Source organism: Channa argus, chromosome 4 (genome assembly GCF_033026475.1).
Source record: "Channa argus isolate prfri chromosome 4, Channa argus male v1.0, whole genome shotgun sequence".
NCBI lineage: Eukaryota > Metazoa > Chordata > Actinopteri > Anabantiformes > Channidae > Channa > Channa argus.
In genome coordinates this window covers 7,219,942-7,246,503 of record NC_090200.1, presented here as the reverse complement: position 1 = coordinate 7,246,503, position 26,562 = coordinate 7,219,942, and the positions used below count along the sequence as shown (strand labels likewise).

General features: G+C 37.6%; 3 long non-coding RNA genes across 3 annotated transcripts; all 3 read right to left on the bottom strand.

Annotated features, from left to right (window-relative positions):
* Positions 1-3,718: 3,718 nt before the first annotated feature.
* Positions 3,719-6,945, bottom strand: LOC137125900 (uncharacterized). Its single transcript, XR_010914236.1, has 4 exons — positions 5,504-6,945; positions 4,694-4,767; positions 4,447-4,571; positions 3,719-3,927 (listed from the first exon to the last, which is right to left on the bottom strand). It is a non-coding gene; the product is annotated as an uncharacterized lncRNA (long non-coding RNA).
* A 720-nt stretch (positions 6,946-7,665) lies between these two features.
* Positions 7,666-10,336, bottom strand: LOC137126098 (uncharacterized). Its single transcript, XR_010914281.1, has 3 exons — positions 10,192-10,336; positions 9,729-9,860; positions 7,666-9,598 (listed from the first exon to the last, which is right to left on the bottom strand). It is a non-coding gene; the product is annotated as an uncharacterized lncRNA (long non-coding RNA).
* A 7,508-nt stretch (positions 10,337-17,844) lies between these two features.
* LOC137126097 (uncharacterized) lies at positions 17,845-19,070 on the bottom strand. Its single transcript, XR_010914280.1, has 3 exons — positions 18,936-19,070; positions 18,472-18,603; positions 17,845-18,341 (listed from the first exon to the last, which is right to left on the bottom strand). It is a non-coding gene; the product is annotated as an uncharacterized lncRNA (long non-coding RNA).
* Between the last annotated feature and the right edge of the window lie 7,492 nt (positions 19,071-26,562).

Sequence of the window (26,562 nt, the reverse complement as noted above, 5' to 3'; positions counted from 1 at the left end):
TTTAACTTTCATGAACATCTGAAACCTCACAAAAAGTTTTATGTTCTAGGTTTTATATATATATATATATATATATATATATATATATATATATATATATATATATATATATATATATATATATATATATATATAAATACCATTACCATTACTAAATACCATTACTGCTAAAATGTGTGTATGTGTCACTTGGTGTTGCCCCTGATAGATCAGATGGATCTTAAACCTAACCATCATCATTCTACAGAAAAAACTAATCAGTTGTTCTTTCTATTCCAATATTTATAAAGGAATTGAATAGTTTTTTCAAAATAAAACAATATTCATCTTCTTATTTCTCTTAGACACTAAACTTTCCCTTTTCAGGAAACATAAGGAAGGTGCAGGTCATTGTTTGGGAAACCAAAGAGGGGAAGTTTGGCCTTATCTGAATAAGGAGCCAAAGGAACATACATCACCCCTTACACGTGCACATTCACACTAAACATGCTATTTGCTCACATGTTCTCACGAAGGAAGGACTGAGCTATTCAGAGCTGTGAAAGACACAGAATATCAGTGAATTGGTGACAAGCTTAAATATGTGAACTTAAGGTCTAAATAAAGTCACTTTATTCTATTAAATATGACAAAAACATCTCGAATGATGTTCGGACTAAAACCAAATGCTTTGAAGCAGTGTACAAATTACAGGGGAAACAAAGGGAGCTCAGCTTTCCAAAAAGCAACATAGTGTCAAGTTAAGATCACATCATCAGATAATTTTAACGTGCATGCAACACTGCAGATCTGCTAGAGTCCAACTCTGAAAGCGTGTTTTTATCTCTCTATCTGTTTGTGGTTGTAGTTGCAACAGGTGTCGCCTCTAAACAAGGCGTTTGATCTGAACATGCAACAAATTTCAATATGGCTTCTATGGACTATAATACCAAAGTTCCCTATAAATACTGCACTGATTGCTATTATTTGCACTTCATATTGGTGGAAAATGCAGTGTTTGGCAATGTTTGTGTTGCCAAAGCCAAAGTTTAATTTATACCCTGGTTTAACAGGAAATAAATGTGAAATAATGCAAAATGAAACCAAACAATGTGCTCATACAAACTGTTTAATAGAATGTATAATTCAATTATTCCTTCATCAGCATTGTTACATGTTGTACTTTGTAGGCAAATCAGCCAAATTGGTCTGATGCGACATGTGCACAGAGAGTAAACTGTCAGAGGTGGAGCTAAAAACAAAAGAAAGCTACTTTTAAAGTAGTTTTCTTTGTAAATGTTGAGGCTTTTTTGTAGTTTGGCTACAAAGAAGTTACTTATTTCAGTCTCTATTTGCAATGATTTACTTTGGAGTTTATTAATTGTTTCATGCACCGATGCACCACCACCATTAATGAAATTATTAAACAAATGTTGGAGGAAATGTTTAGTAAAAGAAATTCTCTGTGGGAATAAGTTTGTTTCAGAGACTGAATACTTAAGTGAATAAAGACGAGAAGGTGAGTCATTGTTTCTAACCACAAATGCTATGAAACAGTATGTTTCTTTAAAGTGAACTGGTAAACATGCTTCACATGAGACTGCAGTTGTCTTAGTTCACCGTTCGACGTTCACCCTCATATGTACAATTGAGGTATGTGGCTTCCTTCTCTAGTTCACAGACAAAGTCTTTGACTCTCTGTTCATCAACCACAATATACGTTTTGGTTTCCTTACAGCAGCCGTCGTCCTACTTGACATTACTGCAGCACATTCATTTAACAGCCTGGTCAGTTCTCTATGACAAACAAGGTTCTTTACCGTCTGAAGCTGAAGCTGTTTACAGAGTTTACAGTGAATCATTTAGTTTCCAGGTGCATCAACAATATCTGATTCTGTATTAAGATTAATAGAAGATGAATATTTATCAGACAACAATCAGTTAAAGATTCTGTGGCTCTGTAGTGAAATATGCAGGTAGAACCTGCAAGATAGTGAGTCTGTGTCACTAGAAAGTCCCTCTCCACATGAAGATAAGTTATGTAGAATAGTTCTATTTACAGTACTGAAAGATGTCAAATACTGAAGCTTTAAGTACAGTAAGTATTTTCTCACAGCAGTGTTACACCCCTGTCTAGGGGGCAGGAGTGAAACCTATAGGACAAATAAGGCTGTTCCCTCCCTGGTCCCCAAAGCAAAATTCAGAATCCAAATTTTTCAATTAAGTGTGCAATTTAGTTCTACAACTAAGAGAATGTGATTCAATGTGAACCAAGGCCAAAACAGCAAACAGAAGAATCTATTTCCCAAACAACCTGCTAGCTAGGCCCTAAGATTCATTCATTAAGCCTTAATGTGAAACAAGAGAAAACAGAAAGAAAATGGCAGTTCACCCCTACAGCTTCAAAACTATTTACATATAATATTTACAAGATAGAGGCAGCTAAAAGTAATATTCATTCATTAACTCCCAATTATCCTGAGTTGGGTTATGGGGCCATAACCCAAAGCTCATGACCATAGTTGAAGGTTGGACCTTAGATTGATTGGTAAACTGAAAGCTTCACCTTGCGTCTTAGCTCCCTCTTCACCACAACAGTTTGAAACAATGTCGGCATTACTGCTGATGCTGCACCAATCCTCTCACGATGCAGTTTACCGTCACTCATGATAAAGACGAATGCTAACACAACTCGCACCTTGGGCCGCAGCCCTTCTGGCCTGCTGGTACCTGTCTCCTGATTCAGGAGACCCCTAAACCAACCAGGCTCAAAAGGCCTGTTTCTTCAGCCTGATGGCCTCCTTTACCACCAGTGTCCATCAGCCAGTCCTCTGGTTGCCGCCACGACAGGCACTAACTACTTTATGGCCACAGCTCACACACGGGTCAGAAATGACCCACACAAAAACACATTTCCTGTGGCATTTTGCGGGAAACTGTGAAATGTGTTTGTTTAAAACTGCTCAGTAAAGCTGCCTTTTGCACATCTAATACATGTAAGTATTGTTTTTCAATTGTGTAATGTTACTTTGCTAAAAAAAATATTTGATGACTATACAGAGAAACTATACATCATATTCAAATAGGTAAAGGTTACCGTGAGAGTGGTTACAGAGAGTTACAAGTAATAGGAACTTTTACAAGTTACAAGTTACTATTAACTAGCTTGCTGTTAACCCTAATATCTACCCCAACTTCACCCCTGATTACATGGATGGTGTGAACAATGCACGCCGGCTATTCATCAAGGAAATGTGGTTGTCATGCCACATATGAAGAGGCACATAAAGGGCTCACCCAAATTCCAAAGGCACATTATTGAGGGAAATATTTAATAATATTATTAAATCTAATTAAGATTGAATCATCAGATACAGTAGTTTAAACAGGTGGACAACTCTAATGTGGACGGTGCTTCTGGCAGATCAAGGATCAAGCTTCATGAAGCATGTAGCTCTGGTGGGGTCTGACAGAGCTGAGATGTGAAGTGAAAGTGAAATTCCATATATATATATATATATATATATATACATATATCTATATATGTATATATATATATTTCATCTATATCTATATATATATATCTATATATGTATGTATATATATATATATATATATATATATATATATATATATATATATATATATATATATATATATATATATATATATATATATATATATATATATATATATATATATATTTTTTTTTTGCTTTATTGCATTTCACAGAAAAAAAATCTGCAACATCAAATCCTCTTTAAAGAAGGCAGCAGAGGGCAGTATTCATCATACAGTTTCTTGACTGCCAAATGACACTTTTCTTGTTCCTGCTGGTCCTCCATCACCAGCATCATGGCCTCATACTTGGCCTACATCGCTACAATGTGGCCTCTACTGGAACTGCCAATTCGGCTCACACCAAGACAGCACCTCAGATAGATCACCCTGAGAAGTAGAAAACAAATATGACTTTGGATGTAAGACTTATTTTTTTGTTCATGGATGCAGCACTAAATCTATGATGTTTTTTCATGCAAAATTCATCAACTTGGTCAACAAGTGTTTTTTTTACCATCAATTAAGAAAAATACTGGACATCTTAAGTACTGCCAATAATTAAAAACAAAAAAGTTTAAAAAGGAAAAAAATTATTTAACTTGCTTCAGGGTTTATGAACATTTTGCTGATGGTATTAGTTTGCTCAAACAGAAAAGAGCAGTTTTACCAGCAGACTTCTCTATTGCTGTGAACTTCTTCTGGTTCTTGAACCACTTAAGTCGGCTCTGCCCTGTGTGACCTTCTGTTTTCAAGACAAAATAGCTTTTATGGTTTTTCTCCAGCTTCCCCAGGTAACCTGGTTTAAACATGCCTCTCTGCAGCCCACAGGAGCTCACAAGGGCACTGGTCTGGTAGAGAAGAGCTCCTCATACAAACAAGATGAAGGAAACTCCCTCGACTACATACCAACATGATGGTCCTGAGAATCCTGGTCCTGCTCCACTTGATGATCAGTCATCCAGGGTGGCTGCAGAGGGGACCAGTGCAGCCATGTTTGGAGGGAGGTATAGCAAGGAGACGACAGAGGGGAGCTGGAAGCAGGCAGAGATCTCCCCTGGTTATTACACCATTCATCTATTACATTTCATAAATTACATAAAAACATGCTTTCATCCATATCCTTATTGATGTGCTGTTCATTTGCTCAACTCACATTTATAATTTACTGAGTGCAGTAGCAAAGAGCTGCACCAGCAGGAAACAGACAAACTGGATCTTCATAATTCTCTGGTGAAGATAAAAACACAAAATTGTTTATGTGGAAAATACAGGAGAATGTGGCTTAAAGGTGTTTTGTGATCTACCTTTTAATCCTTAGACCATCATAAATAGTACATGAATCTAATCCCAGTTCATAGTTGGCTCCTTACTTGACCACAGTTAAATGACATAACTAATAAGTGCAGTGGGGCATTAGGTCTGGAAAATTCCATCTAAATCTTTCACGTAAAAATGTATGTTTCCAGTTTACTTAATGCAGAAATCTCTGAACATATGAAACCTAATTTGCATTAATTACTTGAGCTTTTCGTTTAAAGAAGAGGACAGTGAACATCACCAGGTCTTTCAGGATTTAAAATTAGATTAATGTTTTGTGACACTTCGCATCATTCTTTGGAAGCACAACAGGCTCATGAATTACTCAAAAGATGAATGGTACTTATGTGAAAGTTAACTCATGGCAACTGGAATTTATTTTCTTCAAAACATTTTACAACTCATTTAAGTTTATTCTCCAGACTGAGGAAAGTTGGTTGGCTGATTTTCAAGGCTGATCTGAAAGGTCTGTGCTTCTCTTTTTCATTGCAGAACTAGGAAGTGATTAAGAAAAGACCAAGAAGAAATCCAAATCTCTCTTTATGTGTGTGTCTCTGTCCCTTTCCAGGTTCTCATGATGGAGATGTTATTTCTATATGAGATGAATTTTAATGGCTGAAAGTAGAAGGAACCTGCAAATACAAACCAAAACCAGTCTGTAGGAAAAGGTCCATCAGTGCAGGGAAGGATGCAAAACTTTTTATTGACTGTGGTGGTGAGGAAGATGAAGAGGACAAAGGCAGAGCAGAGGACGAAGTGGTGGAAGTTGAAAAAAGAATGTTGAGTAGTTTTCAGGGAGGAACTGAGAGACTGAGTGGTCAGGAGGTGCTTGAGGATGACTGGACAACTTCTAATGTGATCAAAGAGACAGGTTGGAGGGAACTTGGTGGACAAGGAGACTTGGTGGTGGAGCGAGAAAGTTCAGGAGTTTATACAACGTAAGAGGTTTGCTAAGAACAGGCTGATTTATATGTATTTATATCTTTAGATAGTTCAGTTTAAATGAGGTTCTTTTAGTTTTAGCTTTACTGCATGTCACAGAAAAAATGTCTGGAAAATCAAACCCTCTTTAAAGAAGGCAGCAGAGGGCAGAGTGCAGGACCCATCATCCAGTTTCTTGACTGCCACATACAACTGGTCTTGTTCCTGCTGGTCCTCCATCACCAGCATCATGGCGTCATACTTGGCCTACATCGCCACCATGTGGCCTCTCCTGGAACTGCCAATTCAGCTCTCACCAAGACAGCACCTCAGATAGATCACCCTGAGAAGTAGAAGACAATTATGCCTTTGGATTATGCCTTTGGAAATCCTAAATAGTTTTTAAAAATGTTTACTTTAAATTTTTGAAGCAAGAACACAACTCAAGTTATAACAGCAACACAAATACTCACAAACCAAAACAATATACATAAATAAATAAAGTGGGCCAAGAACAAGATCAACATAAAATAAATGATTCTATCACTTACAGTAAAAAAAAGAATGAGCCAGCATCCATATCAATGCGCAAACTATAAAACCAAAACAGTTACTTGATGTTTAAGATATTATAGTTCTTTTGAATGAAACAAAGTATTACATCAAAAAACTTACTCAGCTGTAGGAACAGAGGCAGGATTGTTCAAATTAGAAAACTGTATTGTCACAATAAATATTCTAATAAATGTGCCAAAGAGAGGGACTACAACTAACTGAGTTAAAGTAGCAATAATCCACTCAGGATAACCCACTGCCACAATAGTCCAAAATATGTATTCCCTTAATAAATAAGTCATGTTATTTATAAAGCAGTAGCACAGTAGAAGCATGCGGACAATGATCCGCTGTGGCGACCCTGAACTCACGGGATAAAGCCAAAGAACAAAAAAACAACAACAACACTAGAAGCGGTTACTCAGAAAAAACAGAGAGGAGCAGGTCAATGAACGTAGCGTTGTCCGAATCGTAAATAGCAATGATGAACTTGATGAGAGCTGGACAGTCGCAGTGGAAATGCGGACGAACTGAGAAGTGTGGGCGAAGCTGAATTCAAATAGTGAGGGGAACAGGTGTAAACGATTACGAGTGGTGAAGATGGATGAGATGAACAGGTAAAAGAACAGGAAGTGACTGTAAGTTAAAACCCAGAAGGAGGAAGTGAAGTAGTGATGTTGACGTCACTCCCAGCGCGACAGTGCAAGTCTGAGGAATTTGACTTAATTATGTTAAACAAACACATTAGCCACAGCTTCTTATTGCAGCTTAATTTGTTTATATCCTACATTTATTTTAAGCATATAAGGGATTTGATAAACACACGAGAGAGCTGCAGATAAAGACAGGTCATTTTAATTCTCCTCAGATGAGGCTGAACATGCTGCTTTAGGGCCCAATGCATTTTCATAGTCCACGTAAAGCAAGAAACGGTTAAGTTCAAAATGTAGCTAATGTTATATGTAATTATTGTGTCATAAATACATGTAAAATCAAATGATTAAATGATCACATCAAATGACTTAATCTTTTAAAGCAGCAGAAAATATAGAGACAAAGTGGGTTTTAACTGGCTCATGGAACCAACCTTTACTATGTCAGATCAACATCTGGTGACTGTTTAAGGTCCAGATCAAAATATCTACAGGTGCCAAATAGAAGTGAGTACACGTCTTTCTGAAGTCCAGGACCAGTTGTTTCAAAAATAAAGAAGTGAAAACATAATTTCAGTCAAAAGATCAACGGCTTTTGGCTTCTCTCCTTAGGGGTCACCAAAGCTGCACCTGGTGTGGTGGCATTCGATCCTGGGCCCTTTGCATCCCAACACCATGCTCTACCCAATGAGCAGCAGACCCCCTCAAAAACATGTGTGGCAGGTAGACACTAGGACTCGGGTAGGGGTGGTGGCAATAGAGGAACAGCAGCCAATGAGAGAAACGGCAAATTGATTAAGAGAGAAATGTGAAGCAGGTGTGGGAAGTTGGCTGCTGCTCATTCTGTTGTGACTGTTGAGATGTTTCTGCTCATGGTTTTAGTAAGTTACATTTATATTTGTGTGTTTTGTGTTTTGATGTATGTAGTGGAAGCAGGTACTTAAATGCCCTGAGGTATTGTTTTATAATTTAAGTGGGTCTGCCATAACTGTTATAGGTTAACAAGTGGAGCAGTCTTATCACCTGGTGTAAGGTATGGTGTTTATATGTTTATATAAAAATATAAAATGTATGTTTGTTTCCTTACACATTTTGTAACAGTGCTTTGTTTGTTTGCAGGCATTGCACTGACTGCCGTTTATTTTAGCATTGCTGTATGTTGTGGTTTCAATTTGTTATGTTGTTTTTGGATTTGATGGAGTTTTGACTTTTCTTCTGTTTCTAGTACTACGGCGGGGTGGGTCCTCCGCCTATGGGTATGGGCGGTATATTGGGAGTTCACTTACTATTATATTGCATGTCCTGTGTTTGCATGGCTTGTTGTCTTTTTATTTAATATGGTTTCGGCTTGTTGTGTGGTTACTTCACATTTAGGATACTCCCTGTCCCCTGCCAGTGGGTGGCTCGTCTCCCGGCCGTAGTATGATTTTGTTTTATTCTTTTCCTTTTAATTTTAGGATTTTAATATTGTTTTGTTTTTATTAAATAGCCGTTATGGCAGTTAACCCACACCGACTGTTGTGGCCTCTTTATTGAAGCCTCTGTGCTTGGCTTGTGTATTTAATTTTGATTGTGTATCTTAGGATGCTTAAGGTCACACATGTTTTTACTAATTATTAGAAATCTAAACAGAAATCAAAAGTCATTTATAAGGGTCTCTTATGATGTTCATACAGACAACTGCATGTGGTCTAAATATGATCTGCAAACCAACTAAAATCTAAAATCCAGAGAGAATGACACTAAAAACACTCACTAAAATAAATTCTGTCTGTCTTTGCAAGATGCAGGACAAACACTTAAATGTACCAGGGACAGGTCTGTTTGAAAGATACAGAGAGAAGCTATGTGAAAAGATATGAAAGGTCATAAAGAGAGAACATTTCAGCAGAATTTCTCTGAAATCTGATGTCACATGTTCAGAGAATAAACAATTTCATCCAGTTTCTCTGTTTTATAACTTTGTTTTTAGCAACCAGGAGATAAATCAGGTTAAAGTGATACGATCAAAGCAAGATGGATCTAAAAATGGTCATAATATTTGACACAGTTTGGTTTAAGAAGCAGCTTAAGCAGATGAAGAAGTGTAATTACTCCACAAAGTTTGGTTCATCTTTGTCATAGTGAACAGGTAAACGTCGTTTACAAGCGACTACAACAACTCTGTTAGTGCGATATGTACCCTGATATTCACAATTTGGTTTCCTTGCTCCCTGGTTTTTTAGTTCACAGACAACAATATCAAACTTTGTCTTACTATAGGTCATATGATCTGTCTTATTTAGTTTTCCTTCACCATTACAAATCTTTTGGACATCATCCTCATCAGCCAAAATGAACGTATTGATTTGCTTACAATTTGTGTAATTATTATTCTCATTAATGTTCTTCATCTCGGACTCACAGTTCTCTGCAGTCATATTTATCTTTATATGCTGTAATATAAACTTCTCATAACGTTGTTTAGGTGTTAGTTTTCTAGATTCATCTGATTCATTTGTAGGAAACACAGTAGCAGAGCTTGTATCTCTTGGTTGGATGTTACTTCCAGACAGCACAGTGGCAGAGAGCAGCATCAGCAGCACACATGCAAACAGGATCTTCATTGTTTCCTGTTGAAGAAAAAACAGGAACATTTTTTTTGATGGAGAGTTTAATGGAGTAAATGTAACAGCAATTTTACAACCTGGTCATTTCTCCATGACACCATCATAACATGTTATTACAAACCAGGTTCTTTACTTTATGTCTTTCTGATCTGATGAGTGATTAGTTGGTTCTTTGGTTCACTCTCTGTAACCAGAGCAGGTACAGAAGTCGTCTGAGGCACCAGTTGGTGACGATGTCTTCAGTGAAGTTCTCTGAAGCTGCAGCCTGATAACAGTGCATACAATGCATTACATAGTTCTGGAGATTAGTTGTATTAACAATATTAGAAAAAATGTACAAAGACAAATAAATATACATTCTCATTGCATTTATACATCAATATAACAGGTTTCACTGACTGCTCAGTTTAAACTGACTTTCAGCACATTTAAACTCCCAGTCTGCCCCTTTATGAACTAAAGACCATCAAGATGTTGGAGTGTGCGATAAAGTTTTTGCGAATAAGTAAATTAAGCAGCACAGTCTTAAATCTTCTTCCTCTCATCTACAGAGGAACTGGAGCTGCAGTCTGTCCACTAACCAAACTAAGTCTTACCTTAGAAGCAACACCTGAGTGGAGACACGAAGAGTGGGACTTCTTTTGTTCTGGGAGACAGAAGAGAGTCTAGGCAGGTCCTCCAGGAGAGCAGGAGTCTGAAGCTTTGCTTCCTTTTCACACACATTTTATATTGTTCTTCACAGGAAACTGCAGCATCAAGAAGCACAGATCATCACAAGATTGGTTACAACTAAATCTTCTGTATCCAATCAAAAGCATCATTAAAGTAGTGAGTGTGTTTGTTTCAGAGGTGTGAGAAGTGTGTGTGTGTGAGAAGGTGGTCTCTATTCCAGGAACTGAAAGGGGGCGTCTAAGCTCAGTGTCTCAGCAGCTTTTATCACCTTTAAAGGATAAAACCCTGTACAACTTCATTACAATGTTGATTTAACCTTTAGTTCAACTTCATGAACATGTGAAATCTCACAGTTAATGTCATTTGGCCCAACTCATTAAAATATTGGTGATCTGCTACAAAAAGTGTTATGTTGTAGGTTAATATATATATAAATGTAAATACCAGGAAGTTACTGCTAAAATACTGAACATTTGTCTCATATTCATCTTTTCATCTCAGGTGCTCTGGTTTCCTCCCACAGTCCAAAGACGTGCATGTTAGGTTAGTTGGTGACTCTAAATTATCCGTTGGTGTCAATGGTTGTCAGTCTGTGTATGTGTCACTCTGTGTTGCCCCTAAGATAAACTGGCAAAAGTGTTAAAAAACAATCAATTGGTCTTCCTGTTCCAATATTAATAAAGGAAGTGAATAGGATTTTCAAAATATAACAATATTCATCTTCTTATTTCTCTTAGACACTAAACTTTCCCTTTTCAGGAAAGATAAGGAAGGTGCAGGTCATTGTTTGGGAAACCAAAGAGGGGAAGTTTGGCCTTATCTGAACAAGGAGCCAAAGAGAACTTACAATATTCTAACGCCCCTTTAAACGTTCACATTCACACTAAACATGCTATTTGCTCACATGTTCTCATGAAGGAAGGACTGAGCTATTCAGAGCTGTGAAAGACACAGAATATCAGTGATGTGGTGACAAGCTTAAATGTGTGAACTTAAGTTGTTGTGGAGTGTGCAGGCCTCTGGTTAGGGAGCTCTATGACTCTGTGGTAGATTTAATGGTGTGGGGTGGGGGGCAGCACTGACCGAGACAGGAAGAGACTGAACAAGTTGGTGAGGAGTGTGAGCTCTGTTCATGTGCAACTCAACCGTTCAGCTGAATAACTCGGGTCATTTTGATTACTGTAAATTCTCTTTAGCTTTTTGTTTAATGGTTTTAGTCATAAATGCTTTTGCAAACACATTGTATCTTCCACTTTTGAATTTTTTGTAAATACTTGAAAAACTGCTTTTTGCACTGTAACCATCACTGTGAGCTGCTCAACAACAACAATTTCCCCACAGGGGGATTAAAAAGGTTTGATCTTATCTTATGAATATGAAAATGAATATGGACGTCATCTCTTTCATGTATAATATTTTTCCCACACAGATTTATTTTTTTGGAGACATTATCCCCAAACTTTCTCATCTCACAGCATCAGTCATTTACGCGTCCAGCAGGATCAATTACTGCCTCTACTGTGAACCACGAACAATGAAATATTTTTGCATCGCACTGAAATTTTATTTTAATATATTGTCTGTCAATCAGCTAATGATTTCAGGTGTATTTGCAGCTGTTTCAGGATCTGAAGAGAGATTTCAAAAAACGCTCTGTATGTCATGTAAGACATGTTGTAAAATTTGCAAGTTTGCTAAACCAGAAATACGTTGGCTGGCAGAACTCATCAAAATAATGGTGATCTGTTAATATATCTTGATGTAAATACCAGGAAATTAAAGCTAAAATATAAAATTTTCATGTTTATCTTAAACATGTTTTCTAATATTTTCCAATATTTGTCAAATTTTTTTGAGGCCACTTTATAGGTTTTTCAGATGATATTGGAAAAGTATGAGTCACTGCTCAGGTTATCAGAACATATTCTCACAGCGTATTGTGATAAAGTATAACAACTTTTTTTTTAAACACCTAATTCTTACCACCTCCTCACACCTGCACATTCTCACTGACCATACTATTTGCTCTTGAAGGAAAGTCTGGGCTGTTCCTGTGAAAACCACAAAGCGTCAGTGATGTGCTGACATTCTGAAGTGCATGAATGTAAAGGTCTAAAGAAAAAGTTCTGTTAAAGTCATTTTCATCTGTTAAATGTTAAAAAAACAAAACAATAGGACATCTTCAAATAATAGAAAGCCTTCAAACCAAAGTGTTCAAATTACAGTGGAGTCATGGGAGCTCAGCTACAATAAATGACAAAAGAAATATAATGAAGATTTAATCCACACGTGTGCACCTCTGATGTGCACGTTGCTTCTGGAAGTTTAACTTTCCCTTCAAGCTGATACATGTTCAAGCTTCTTCTCATGTAGCTGTCAGTGTCATGGAGCTGTGCTTGGATCTGAAAGGGCTGAGATGTGAAGTTCAGAGATGATTCCTGTTCTGTTCTGTCTGGTTTGCAGGGCTCTAGGTGACATAGTTTTGAACTGGTCTGGATGTCAGGGCTACTTAGGGCACAGCCAGTGGAGAACTACGTGCTCTGACATCCACCAGCTTGTCTCTGTATTTGGGTCTGCTGCTTTTAAGACACAGAAGTGCTTGAGACTGATTGTTGGTTGGTAATCGGCTGAAATGTGAAAGAGCTCGCAGTGCTCGTACCGTCTCTCGAATCAACTATATATATATATATATATATATATATATATATATATATATATATATATATATGTGTGTGTGTGTGTGTGTGTGTATGTATGTATGTATGTGTATATAAAAACACATTTTGGTTCACTTCCTATTGGCAGTGTCTCAGCAGCTTCCATCTTTGAAGAATAAAACCCTGTACAACTTCATTACAACGTTGATTTGTACTTTAGTTTAACTTTCATAAACATGTGAAACCTCACAGTTAATGTCATTTGGCAGAATATTGTTTTATTTTTATTTCAAAATATAACAATATTCATCCTCTTATTTCTCTTAGACATTAAACTTTCCCTTTTCAGGAAACATCATGAAGGTGCAGCTGATTGTTTGGGAAGTTTGGCCTTATCTGAACAAGGAGCCTAAGGACATGAGAACATACAATATTCTATCACCACTTACACGTGTACATTCACACTAAACATGCTATTTGCTCACATGTTCTCATGAAGGAAGGACTGAGCCATTCAGAGCTGTGAAAACCACAAAATGTCAGTGATGCGGTGACAAGCTTAAATATGTGAACTTAAGGTCTAAATAAAGTCACTTTATTTTGTTAAATATGACAAAAACATGTCAATTGATGTTCAAACTAAAACGAAATGGTTTGAAGCTGTGTTCGAATTACACGGGACCCACGAGGAAGTTAAGCTTATCCTAAAGAATCTATTTCCCAAACAACCTGCTAGCTAGGCCCTAAGATTCATTCATTAAGCCTTAATGTGAAACAAGAGAAAACAGAAAGAAAATGGCAGTTCACCCCTACAGCTTCAAAACTATTTACAGATAATATTTACAAGATAGAGGCAATGCAACCACAAGGGGACACAAGCCAGTCTCCTTATGCCAGTCCCAGGTCTGGATAAATGCAGAGGGTTGTGTCAGGAAGGACATCCAACATAAAACACATGTCAAATTAAACATGCGAATCATGACTTCTATACCAGATTGGTCGGGGACCAGGTTAACAACGACCACCACCAGTGCTGTTGACCTACAGGGTGCAGGTGGAAATTGTGCTACTGTTGGTCGAAGAAGAAGAGGAGGAAGGCGTTTCCACAGAGAAGAGGAAAGCTAAGAGTGTAGGACTGACAGTAAGGACTTTGAATGTTTGGACTATGACAGGGAAGGCTAGAGAGTGAGTTGACACAATGCAGAGAAGGAAGGTGGACATTCTGTGTGTCCAGGAGACCAGGTGGAAAGGTAGCAAGGCTAGAAGCTCAGGAGCAGGGTTCAAGTTGTTCTACCATGGGTCAGATAGGAAGAGAAATGGAGTAGGAGTTAATCTGAAAGAGGAGTTTGTGAGGAATGTTCTAGAGGTGAAAAGAGTATCAGACAGGTTGGTGGTGGAATGTGGAAGTTGAGGGATGTATACTGGGAAAGGGGTTAGAAAAGAACAAGGTGATTAATATATATCTCAGTTTATATGAAGTTCTTTAGTTTTAGATTTACTGCATGTCACAGAAGAAAAATCTGAAACATCAAACCCTCTTTAAAGAAGGCAGCAGAGGGCAGAGTGCAGGACCCATCATACAGTTTCTTGACTGCCCAATTACCACTGGTCTTGTTCCTGCTGGTCCTCCATCACCAGCATCATGGCGTCATGCTTGGCCTACATCGCCACCATGTGGCCTCTACTGGAACTGCCAATTCGGCTCACACCAAGACAGCACCTCAGATAGATCACCCTGAGAAGTAGGAAACTAATATGCCTTTGGATCTAATATATATATATATTATATATATATTCTATGTTATATTTATATATTTTATATATTTTATTTTATTTATTTTTTATTTTTTTGTTCATGGATGTGTCACTTACTCTATAATGTTTTTTCATGCAGAATTCATGAACTTCGTCAACAAGTGGTTTTTCCATCAATTAGGAAAAATATTGGACATTTTAAGAACTGCCAATAATTTAACAAAAAAATTCTAAAGGGATTAATTAACATTTTGCTGATGGTACTAATTTGCTCAAACTGAACACAGCAGTTTTACCAGCAAACTTCTCTATTGCTGTGACTTTCTCCTGATTCTCCCTGTTTGACCTTCTGTTTTCAAGACAAAATAGCTTTTCTGGTTCCCCAGGTAACCTGGTTTAAACATGTCTCTCTGCAGCCCACAGGAGGTCACAAGGGCACTGGTCTGGTAGAGAAGAGCTCCTCATACAAACAAGATGAAGGAAACTCCCTCGACTGCATATCAACATGATGGTCCTGAGAATCCTGGTCCTGCTCCACTTGATGATCAGTCATCCAGGGTGGCTGCAGAGGGGACCAGTGCAGCCATGTTTGGAGGGACGTATAGCAAGGAGATGACAGAGGGGAGCTGGAAGGAGGCAGAGATCTCCTCTAAAGACAGAATTGTGGAATTGTGGCCAAATTAGGAGCATCCTGTCTCAAAATGATGCCGAAAACTAGTCCATGCATCTACTTTTAAGTCTAGGCTTAAAACCGTCCTCTTTGCTGGGGGACCCACCCCCCGATGGGCTACTGATCCTACCAACCTGCCCGATGTTTTGTTGTTGCTTTTTGTTGCTCTTTTCTTTTCTCTCTTCACTTTCCAACCTGAGCCTGGTTCTGCAGGAGGTTTCTTCCATTAAAGGGAGTTTTTCCTCTCCACTGTTGCCTATGGCTTGATCCAGGGGGAATTGTTGGGTTCTCTCTATACATCTTTATAATCTTGACTTTATTCTGTAAAGTGCCCTGAGATTACTTTGTTGTCAATTGGTGCTTTATAAATAAAGTTGAATTAAACTGAATTAAATAGTTTTTAAAAATGTTTACTTTAAATTTTTGAAGCAAGAACACAACTCAAGTTATAACAGCAACACAAATACTCACAAAGCAAAACAATATACATAAATAAATAAAATAAATAAAGTGGGCCAAGAACAAGATCAACATAAAATAAATGATTCTATCACTTACAGTAAAAAAAAGAATGAGCCAGCATCCATATCAATGCGCAAACTATAAAACCAAAACAGTTACTTGATGTTTAAGATATTATAGTTCTTTTGAATGAAACAAAGTATTACATCAAAAAACTTACTCAGCTGTAGGAACAGAGGCAGGATTGTTCAAATTAGAAAACTGTATTGTCACAATAAATATTCTAATAAATGTGCCAAAGAGAGGGACTACAACTAACTGAGTTAAAGTAGCAATAATCCACTCAGGACAATAACCCACTGCCACAATAGTCCAAAATATGTATAAGGCCCTTAATAAATAAGTCATGTTATTTATAAAGCAGTAGCACAGTAGAAGCATGCGGACAATGATCCGCTGTGGCGACCCTGAACTCACGGGATAAAGCCAAAGAACAAAAAAACAACAACAACACTAGAAGCGGTTACTCAGAAAAAACAGAGAGGAGCAGGTCAATGAACGTAGCGTTGTCCGAATCGTAAATAGCAATGATGAACTTGATGAGAGCTGGACAGTCGCAGTGGAAATGCGGACGAACTGAGAAGTGTGGGCGAAGCTGAATTCAAATAGTGAGGGGAACAGGTGTAAACGATTACGAGTGGTGAAGATGGATGAGATGAACAGGTAAAAGAACAGGAAGTGACTGTAAGTTAAAACCCAGAAGGAGGAAGTGAAGCACTGATGTTGACAGTACCTGTCGGCGGACGTCACTCCCAGCGCGACAGTGCAAGTCCGAGGAATTTGACTTAATTATGTTAAACAAACACATTAGCCACAGCTTCTTATTGCAGCTTAATTTGTTTATATCCTGAATTTACTTTAAGCATATAAGGGATTTGATAAACACATGAGAGAGCTGCAGATAAAGACAGGTCATTTTAATTCTCCTCAGATGAGGCTGAACATGCTGCTTTAGGGCCCAATGCATTTTCATAGTCCACGTAAAGCAAGAAACGGTTAAGTTCAAAATGTAGCTAATGTTATATGTATTTATTGTGTCATACATACATGTAAAATCAAATGATTAAATGATCACATCAAATGACTTAATCTTTTAAAGCAGCAGAAAATATAGAGACAAAGTCGGTTTTAACTGGCTCATGGAACCAACCTTTACTATGTCAGATCAACATCTGGTGACTGTTTAAGGTCCAGATCAAAATATCTACAGGTGCCAAATAGAAGTGAGTACACGTCTTTCTGAAGTCCAGGACCAGTTGTTTCAAAAATAAAGAAGTGAAAACATAATTTCAGTCAAAAGATCAACGGCTTTTGGCTTCTCTCCTTAGGGGTCAACAAAGCTGCACCTGGTGTGGTGGCATTCGATCCTGGGCCATTTGCATCCCAACACCATGCTCTACCCAATGAGCAGCAGACCCCCTCAAAAACATGTTTTTACTAATTATTAGAAATCTAAACAGAAATCAAAAGTCATTTACAAGAGTCTCTTATGATGTTCATACAGACAACTGCATGTGGTCTAAATATGATCTGCAAACCAACTAAAATCTAAAATCCAGAGAGAATGACACTAAAAACACTCACTAAAATAAATTCTGTCAGGCAACAAGTTGGTTTTTAGAGATTTTATTCTTTGCGAGATGCAGGACAAACACTTAAATGTACCAGGGACAGGTCTGTTTAAAAGCTACATATAGAAGCTATGTGAAAAGATATGAAAGGTCATAAAGAGAAAAATTTGAGCAGAATTTCTCTGAAACTTGATGTCACATGTTCAGAGAATAAACAATTTCACCCAGTGTCTCTGTTTTATATCTTTGTTTTTGGCAACCAGGAGATAAATCAGGTTAAAGTTATACGATCAAAGCAAGATGGATCTAAAAATGGTCATAATATTTGACACAGTTTGGTTTAAGAAGCAGCTTAAGCAGATGAAGAAGTGTAATTACTCTGCAAAGTTTGGTTTGTCTCCATGATAGTGAACAGGAAAACCTCCTTCACAAACGACTATAACAACTCTCTTAGTGCGATATGTACCCTGATATTGACAATTTAGTTCATTTGCTCCCAGTTTTATTTGGTTACAGACAACAATATCAAACTTTCTCTTACTATAGGTCATGTTGTTATTCTTCAGTTGTCCTTCTCCATTACAAATGTTTTTGACAACCTGTTCATTAGCCAAAATGAAAGTATTTTTTTCCTTACAATAGGTGTGATTCTTATTATTCTTATTAATGTTATTCTTCATCTCGGACTCACAGTTCTCTGCAGTCATATTTATCTTTATATGCTGTAATATAAACTTCTCATAACGTTGTTTAGGTGTTAGTTTTCTAGATTCATCTGATTCATTTGTAGGAAACACAGTAGCAGAGCTTGTATCTCTTGGTTGGATGTTACTTCCAGACAGCACAGTGGCAGAGAGCAGCATCAGCAGCACACATGCAAACAGGATCTTCATTGTTTCCTGTTGAAGAAAAAACAGGAACATTTTTTTTGATGGAGAGTTTAATGGAGTAAATGTAACAGCAATTTTACAACCTGGTCATTTCTCCATGACACCATCATAACATGTTATTACAAACCAGGTTCTTTACTTTATGTCTTTCTGATCTGATGAGTGATTAGTTGGTTCTTTGGTTCACTCTCTGTAACCAGAGCAGGTACAGAAGTCGTCTGAGGCACCAGTTGGTGACGATGTCTTCAGTGAAGTTCTCTGAAGCTGCAGCCTGATAACAGTGTATACAGTGCATTACATAGTTCTGGAGATTAGTTCTATTAACAATATTTGAAAAAATGTACAAAGACAAATTAATATATATTCTCATTGCACTTATACATCAATACCACAGGTCTCACTGACTGATCAGTTTAAACTGACTTTCAGCACATTTAAACTCCCAGTCTGCCCCTTTATGAACTAAAGACCATCAAGATGTTGGAGTGTGCGATAAAGTTTTTGTGAATGAGTAAAAAGAAGCAGCACAGTCTTAAATCTTCTTCCTCTCATCTACAGAGAAACTGGAGCTGCAGTCTGTCCACTAACCAAACTAAGTCTTACCTTAGAAGCAACACCTGAGTGGAGACACGAAGAGTGGGACTTCTTTTGTTCTGGGAGACAGAAGAGAGTCTAGGCAGGTCCTCCAGGAGAGCAGGAGTCTGAAGCTTTGCTTCCTTTTCACACACATTTTATATTGTTCTTCACAGGAAACTGCAGCATCAAGAAGCACAGATCATCACAAGATTGGTTACAACTAAATCTTCTGTATCCAATCAAAGCATCATTAAAGCAGTGTGTGTGTGTGTTTGTTTCAGTTGTGTGAGAGGTGTGTGTGTGTGTGTGTGTGTGTGAGAAGGTGGTCTCTATTCCAGGAACTGAAAGGGGGCGTCTAAGCTCAGTGTCTCAGCAGCTTCTATCACCTTTCAAGGATAAAACCCTGTACAACTTCATTACAATATTCATGAACTTGTGAAACCTCACAGTTAATGTCATTTGGCCCAACTCATTAAAATATTAGTGATGTGTTACAAAAAGTGTTATGTTCTGGGTTAATATATATATATAGTGTGTGTGTGTTTGCGTGTGTGGGTCTGTGGGTGTGTGTTTGTGCGGGTCTTTGCGTGTGTGTGTGTGTTTGTGTGTGTGCATGCACGAGCGGTAGGTTAGTCTCTATTCCAAGAACTTAAGGGGGGTGTGAGGGTTTTTGTTTAATAAGCATATTGCATGAACTAAATCAGGGGAAACTAATCACAACAGTGCCGGGAAAATTAGAGAAACAAAATTCCAGGAATAAAACTAAAACAGAGGCCACCAGGCAGGGATCAACAAATGACCAAAACTCAGACCAAACAGGAGTCCAAAAAAATAGAAGTCAGGAGTCCAAAACAGGAAGCCCAGTGTCCTGGAGTACAGACAGCACAGGGCAGCAATCTGAGAGAATTAAACAGGCAAACAGATTATCAAGATCCAAACTCAATGCAGAAAATGGTTGGAAGGGTCTCACCACAGAACTGTGGGTTTAAGTAGGAGGAGAACAGGTGAAAACAGGTGATGAGTGGTGAAGTTGCTGGAGTGACCAACAGTGTGGAAGTGGGGAAGACTGGCTACAAAAGTACAAGTCCGAAACAGGAAGTGAAGACAAAACACAAAATTAAGTCCATAGGCCAGGATCAGGACAGGGGACATTTAAGCTCGGTGTCTCAGCAGCATCCACCACCTTTAAAGGACAAAGACACCTTCATTACACTACTGAAGAGACACAACTAAGTAGACTTTAGTTTAACTTCATGAACATGCAAATCACCCGGTTTTAAAGCTGAAGTACAGAGTATTTCTCTGTGCCACAGAAACTGAAGAGAGAAATTTCACAGACAGCTCTGCTCTGTATTTAATGTGCGACATGTTGTATGATTTGCAAGTTTGCTAAACCAGAACTACATCAGCTGCTATAACTCAGCTGTTACAAAACGTGCTGTTTGGTATTGTTTAATATATCTTGATCTACATACCAGGAAATACAAGCTGAAAGTCTGAACTTTCATCTGATATTCACCTTTTCATCTTGAACTCAAATATTCTCCAGTAATTTTAGTGAGCACTGAATATGTTTTTCAAAATATACAACAGACACTAAATGTCGTCTTTAGGAGATATCAGAAAGGTACAAGTTACTGTTTGGGGAACTAAAAAGGAGAAGTTTCTCTGAAAATCAGAACATATTCTAAGAACATATATATTATATATAACAACCTTTTTCTTCATTCCTATCACTGCCTCAAACCTGCACATTCGTACTAAACATCTTCTGTAAACAAACTGCACAAAAGTCCAAAATCAGCACAGTTTGGTTTTTCATTTAGTGTTAAATGTAAAAAACAAAGCAACAAACTCTGGTTCATTCTTTACGTCCAGGTGGTTCTTGTTTTGGCTCCTGGTCTGATTTTCTTCTGCTACTTGGTCCTGGAAAAACAGGTAGAAAACAGAAGACTCTTATTACCCCTTAAATAACATGAGAGTTGGATAAAGTTTAAACTAATAAAAGCCTCCTCGGTCCTTTTGAAATGCTCCATGTCAGAGGAAACGTGGGTTTACAGTAAAACCACATGGACATTTTCTGTTGTTGGTTTAACTTTTTTACTCCGTGCTCGGTCAATACATCTTTACTCTGACTGTCAAGACTTTTTCTATCTTTGTCACCAGAGCGGCCCAGGAACTCAGGTCAAAGGTCATGTGCTCGGGGCATATTTGGCCCTTTTGTTGGCTGTTGTTCTGCTGGAGGTGAGTGTTCACACGAAGCAAAACAAATGTTAATCCTTTCTTAAAAATTAAACCGTATACACACGGTTACACAAGCAAACCATACTGACATAACAACATGTTGGACAACATGTGGTCCTTTACTATTTGTTTACAATATAAAAATAAACACATTATTATTTAACAGTCATTACATGATTTTAGGGTTTTTTACGTGGTGTCCTAAAATACCTAACTTCAGCTTTTCTAAATAAATTGTGATGCATGTGGCATTTTTATCACCTTCACGCCACCAGGTGGCGCCACAGGCAAGACTTTGAACTGATTTGCAGCTTTTGAACGTGTGGGTGTGAATAAATGTGTTGTTCCTGTTCTGCTTTTCTCTGCCACCAGGTGGGATTTGCTGTGGTGCAGAAGGTGGCTTTCGGTTTCTCCTTGTCTACGATGCACACAATAATGTCCACACCATGTCCCAGCAGAGTCGAATGTTACGTCTCCCAGGCAACAGAGAAGACGGTGTTCATGGTCATCATGTTCTCTGTGGCCTGACTTTCCGGTCTGCTGACTCTGGTGGAAATGGTGCATTCACTGACCTAACAAAGCCTGATTAGACATTAAATCATCACATACAGGGTTTCATTTCAATATTGGAACTTATCTCTATTCAACAGTGTGTGGTGCTGATGACATAGAGACCCTGGGAAAAGATCCCAGAGACCTCAGGACTTCAGATGGAGTTAACCGTCAAAGAGGAAGCTGACACTACAGAGCAGAATGAAAGTTACACTAAACTCAACATCTGAAGTGGAAAAAGGCTCAGAGAGATCCCTCCCATGACGTCCTGACACACCGCTGCTTTTTCATCGTAGGAGAGGATGTGGCCGGATACACCTGCTCTTTACAGCTTGTACTAAATGCTGTGAATATCCAGTACTCCTTCTATTACTAACAAACTGTGCTTTAAAGTGAACAAATATTAAGTGTCAGGGATTTTATCACCAAAACCTTTGGTGGAGTTTGTGTGTCGTTGTTGAAAAGAAACCTACTGACAATGCACAGGAGCTAAATTGACTCATTGTCCCTTTTTCCCTAACACGGTTTCCTATTGTCAGATTTGTTTTTGTGAGAAAAAGTAGGAGAAAAAGCGTTTGGTCGGTCAAAGCAAGAGAGTTATGAGAAGATTATATTTGTGAATAAATGAATAAATATTGTAATGGCACCTACATCTAAAATATATTTAAACTATTTTAAACATTTGAGCAGTTACTAAAATTTTCATTTTATGGTGTATTAGTTATTTTAATTTGTCTAGTTTTCACCTGCAGTCTAGCACTGCAACTGTGATGTTTTGTGACTTTCTGTGGTTTATTAGTTTCAAGTGAAATGCAGTAAAGACATTTAACAAACTCATATACTCATTTTTACCTCACAGCCAAGCATTTGTGTTTTTCACAGCTCATTTAAAATAACTCTGATCAAGCATTTTATCTTATTGTAACTTTACATTTAGGGCTAGTACCAAATGTTCTAGAGTGCAGAAAAGAACAATACTGTTTCTACAGTTCCATATCTTCTATATACATCATTAGCTGTCTGGAAAACAACTATAGCTTGAGTCAGCTCTATATGTAGTTTAGCAACAGTTTTTCAAGATTTTAAATAATAAAAACAAAAAAGTGTTCAATATTCAATATTAAATGTTTGCACCAGTATGCAAGGTTAGTACAACATCATTTGATCAACTAAAAGTTAATTTTGAGAGAGTAGTCCGTGCCATAGTCTGTTTTACCTTCCATGCTGCTTTAAATGTTTCATGATGTTGAACAAGTTTTATGGTTTAGTTTCATTGTTCCTGATTGAAATTAATCTTTATTTAATCAATTATTTCAATAAATTGAAGCCCCTACACTAAGCATCATATGTCATATTACCCAGGTAATTTAAAGATGAGATGAAATATCCAATTATCAGAGAAATTTTAATACTGCAGAACTTCTGCTGAACTTGTCATTTGAATGATGCTGAAGAGAGAACTTGGGAGAAGCCTAACTGTTAAGGAGGAAGGGGACACAACAAAGAACAGCAAAAGGTTTGGTTATTAGCAACTGTTAAGCTAGTGTTTGACGATCTTTGCCAGATGTTTTATTTTTAAAATGTTTAAAAAACTTTGCAGGGTCTGGAGCTAATGCATGTTGACTGTGTAGATTGTATGTATGCATAATATTATATATTTCTGCCTCATAACCAATTTTTATAATGTGTGTATTTTTTAAAACTTTGTAATTAAATTTAAGTTTAGCTTCTTTTTATTTACAGTATCTGCTTTCAACAAGTGGACTTTAGCTATTATACAAAATGATTGAGATGCTTATTTCTATACACTAACTGTTACAAATAATCTCTGCACACCTGCAGTTTCTGTGATGTCTTCAGGTCAAACAAGTAGAGCACACAAATAAGGAAAATGTAACCAAAGAAAATTCTCTAGGGCAGCAAGTTGGTTATAGTGAGTTTATTTTGTAGTCGTAGCAGGATAGGGCAGGTCTATATTTGATACAATATGAATGAAGACAAGAACACAGCAAGGATGTTCAACGTACAGTAACTGAGTGAAGGACGTAATGCTTGTGAATCCTGATTGTGAACATATTCACAGAACATTTCTTCTCCTCATTACTCTTAAGCACAAAGAAAATCATAAGAAGCAAGCCTAAAACCACAGTAAGATGTACCCCAGGATAAACCCCACAGCTTTGGCTTTTATTTCAAAAAACAAACTGAAGCACACAGCAGATGCTTAAGCAACTCTACCCATAAAGTGCACAGGCAGATTACCTTCGCATTTGAGTTTAAGACGTGTCTCTTGAAGATTACCCACATAGTCACATTTAGTGCCTTCCTTGAGTGTACAATCAACAACTTTAAAACGTTTAACAGTTTTTATTTCACCATTTTTTCCTTGACATTCACCGTTTAATTGTGGATTGCCCAGAATGAAGGTCTTTGAATAGGTGCAATGTTTTTGTGGATCTGGGTTGAACCTTTTCATCCCTTCATTACAGTCCTTTGGTTGCATCTCCGGGACAATGATAATCTCACAGAGCACCGTGGCAGAGAGCAGCACCAGCAGAAGACAGGCAAACTGGAACTTCATGATTCACTTGTGAGGGAAAAAAAAAAGGTTCTGAAAACAAATTGACCATCACAAGGGAGAAAACTTTGCAGTAACTTCAGTTTTGTCTGTCTTCCATACATTCTAAAGCTTGTCTTATTGTCTGTGTCGCAGAGTGTTTTTGACTCCATAACACAAAGCAGAACGTTTTCAAATAAAGCTTCTTACCTTATTTCTTTCTCGTCTGATGAGTGATGAGTTGGTTGTTTCACCCGCTGAGGTTCAGGCAGAAGTTGGTCGTCTGAGGCACTAGTTGGTCTTCAGTGAAGGAGATTCTCTGAGGCTGCAGTCTGCTTACAGTTAGTTCATTATATACTGCCTGGATTGATGGGAACCACCTGCTTGCCATCAATCTGAATGAAGATGAATATTTATCTAAACAGAAATCAGTTGGCAACCACTGATATGCAAGTCATTTATGTAAATTACATGTGAGGCAACTAGTACAGATAATGAATGGAAATTCACAGAATCAAGATCATGCTGGTGAACATACAGTGTAGCTCTTACCTGGACAGTGATGTAGTTTTCACTATCGTGGCTGTCCAGTATTTAAAACCAACAAGGAAATGTCTCTGTTATGTAAGGTTTTCATTTTACAAAGCGTGTCTCAACAATTCTGACACAGTTCATTTGATGTAGATGTAATCACCTACAAATTAGTAGAAAGTTGACATTTTTTGTCATTGCTCTCAATGATTTGTGACCAGTGCATGTTTTAAACTCTTATTTATTCAGGAAAGATTTGATGAGAGAGGACTTTTTAAATTTAGGCTACCACTGCCCCATCTTCAGAAAGTTTCTTGTGTTGTTCGTATAATATAATGACATTTCAATCCCACACCTATATCTACAGCAGATGATGCTAATTGTGTGAATTTAAAAAGTATAGTAGTTTGTTTCAATTTTTTATCTGTGTCTGTTTGCACCAGTGGGTCGCTATAAGTAATTTCCTGCAAAGGATCAATAAAGTAATATTCCATTCTTCTATTCCATAGTAATGCTTCTAATTCCATATAGTAATTCTCCTCATGCCACCGTGGACACAGGTGGGGAAGAGGACTAAGATGCTCAGTTTTGACACTTCTCTATTGCTTATTGTGAAGAAGGGAAGCTGCGGACCAGAAGAGTGGGTCGCCCATTAACCGAAGGCTTGATCCACATGTCATTGTGTCCTTGGACAAGACACTAATTTCCTTCTCTTTCTCTGAATAATTGATGTATATAGGCTACAATTGCTAGAGTGTACAGTAGTGTTAATAAAAGACAAATGTTACAACATGTGCTTAAAATGGATCCAGTTCATTAATGATGAAGCTCTCTGCAGGATACAGCCCATAAGGATCACAAGGTCACAGCAGCAGCAACATGCTATGTTGAGCCATACACAAAATGCTAAGATGAGAACAAATAAAGACCATTTATCTTTTTTTCTCTGATTTGATACAATTTCCTTAACTTCATTATTAATTCCTTGGAAACAGCTACAGTCATATGCAACTGATAATCAACACAGAACTAACTGTGTAAAGTGAAACGGTGCATGGCCTTATTGCTTATTCAAAGATAAAACACTATGCTGGTTTAAATGAAGTGTACTCATACCGTTTCTATCTGTACAGAGATAAGTAACAGACAGCTCTGTATTATAGATATAGTATGTAAATTAACTGAGCCAAGAACAGATAGGCTTAGTTCTCGTGACTCTACACTCTCTATATAATACAAATTAACATTTCTTGTGCAAATTCCTCTCTATTTTCAGCAACCAGATGATAATTCATTCAGAAGTTTAAGCAAAAGCGAAGTATGTTTGTACAATTATTTTATGAAAACTGATACAGAGCAAATTCCCATCACTCAGACATGTCATTGCCCATACCATAACCATGTTGAGATGACAAAATTGACAGCACTGGACTCTAAAAGGTTTGGCCAAGATTCACCTAGCTGAAACTAATGCAGTGTAACACAACAGGCCTGCAATAAAACCTCCTTTAAGAATATGTACTTTGTAGTGCTGTTACACTTTATTATGCTGACGGGTTTTTCCATTATTTTGTCCATCCTATTGTATCATTAAACCCGTCTGTGTGAATCAACAGCTCTCTTCTCTTTATTGTTCTGAAACGTTTGGTTGGTCTGTGTGCTGACTCTTCAAAAAGCCAACTTTAGTCCAAATTTGCTGAAGGGGGTTTATCTACACCATGGAACACCCTCTGTTCTCAGACCTTCCTGAATTTCTTCACATTTTAAGGA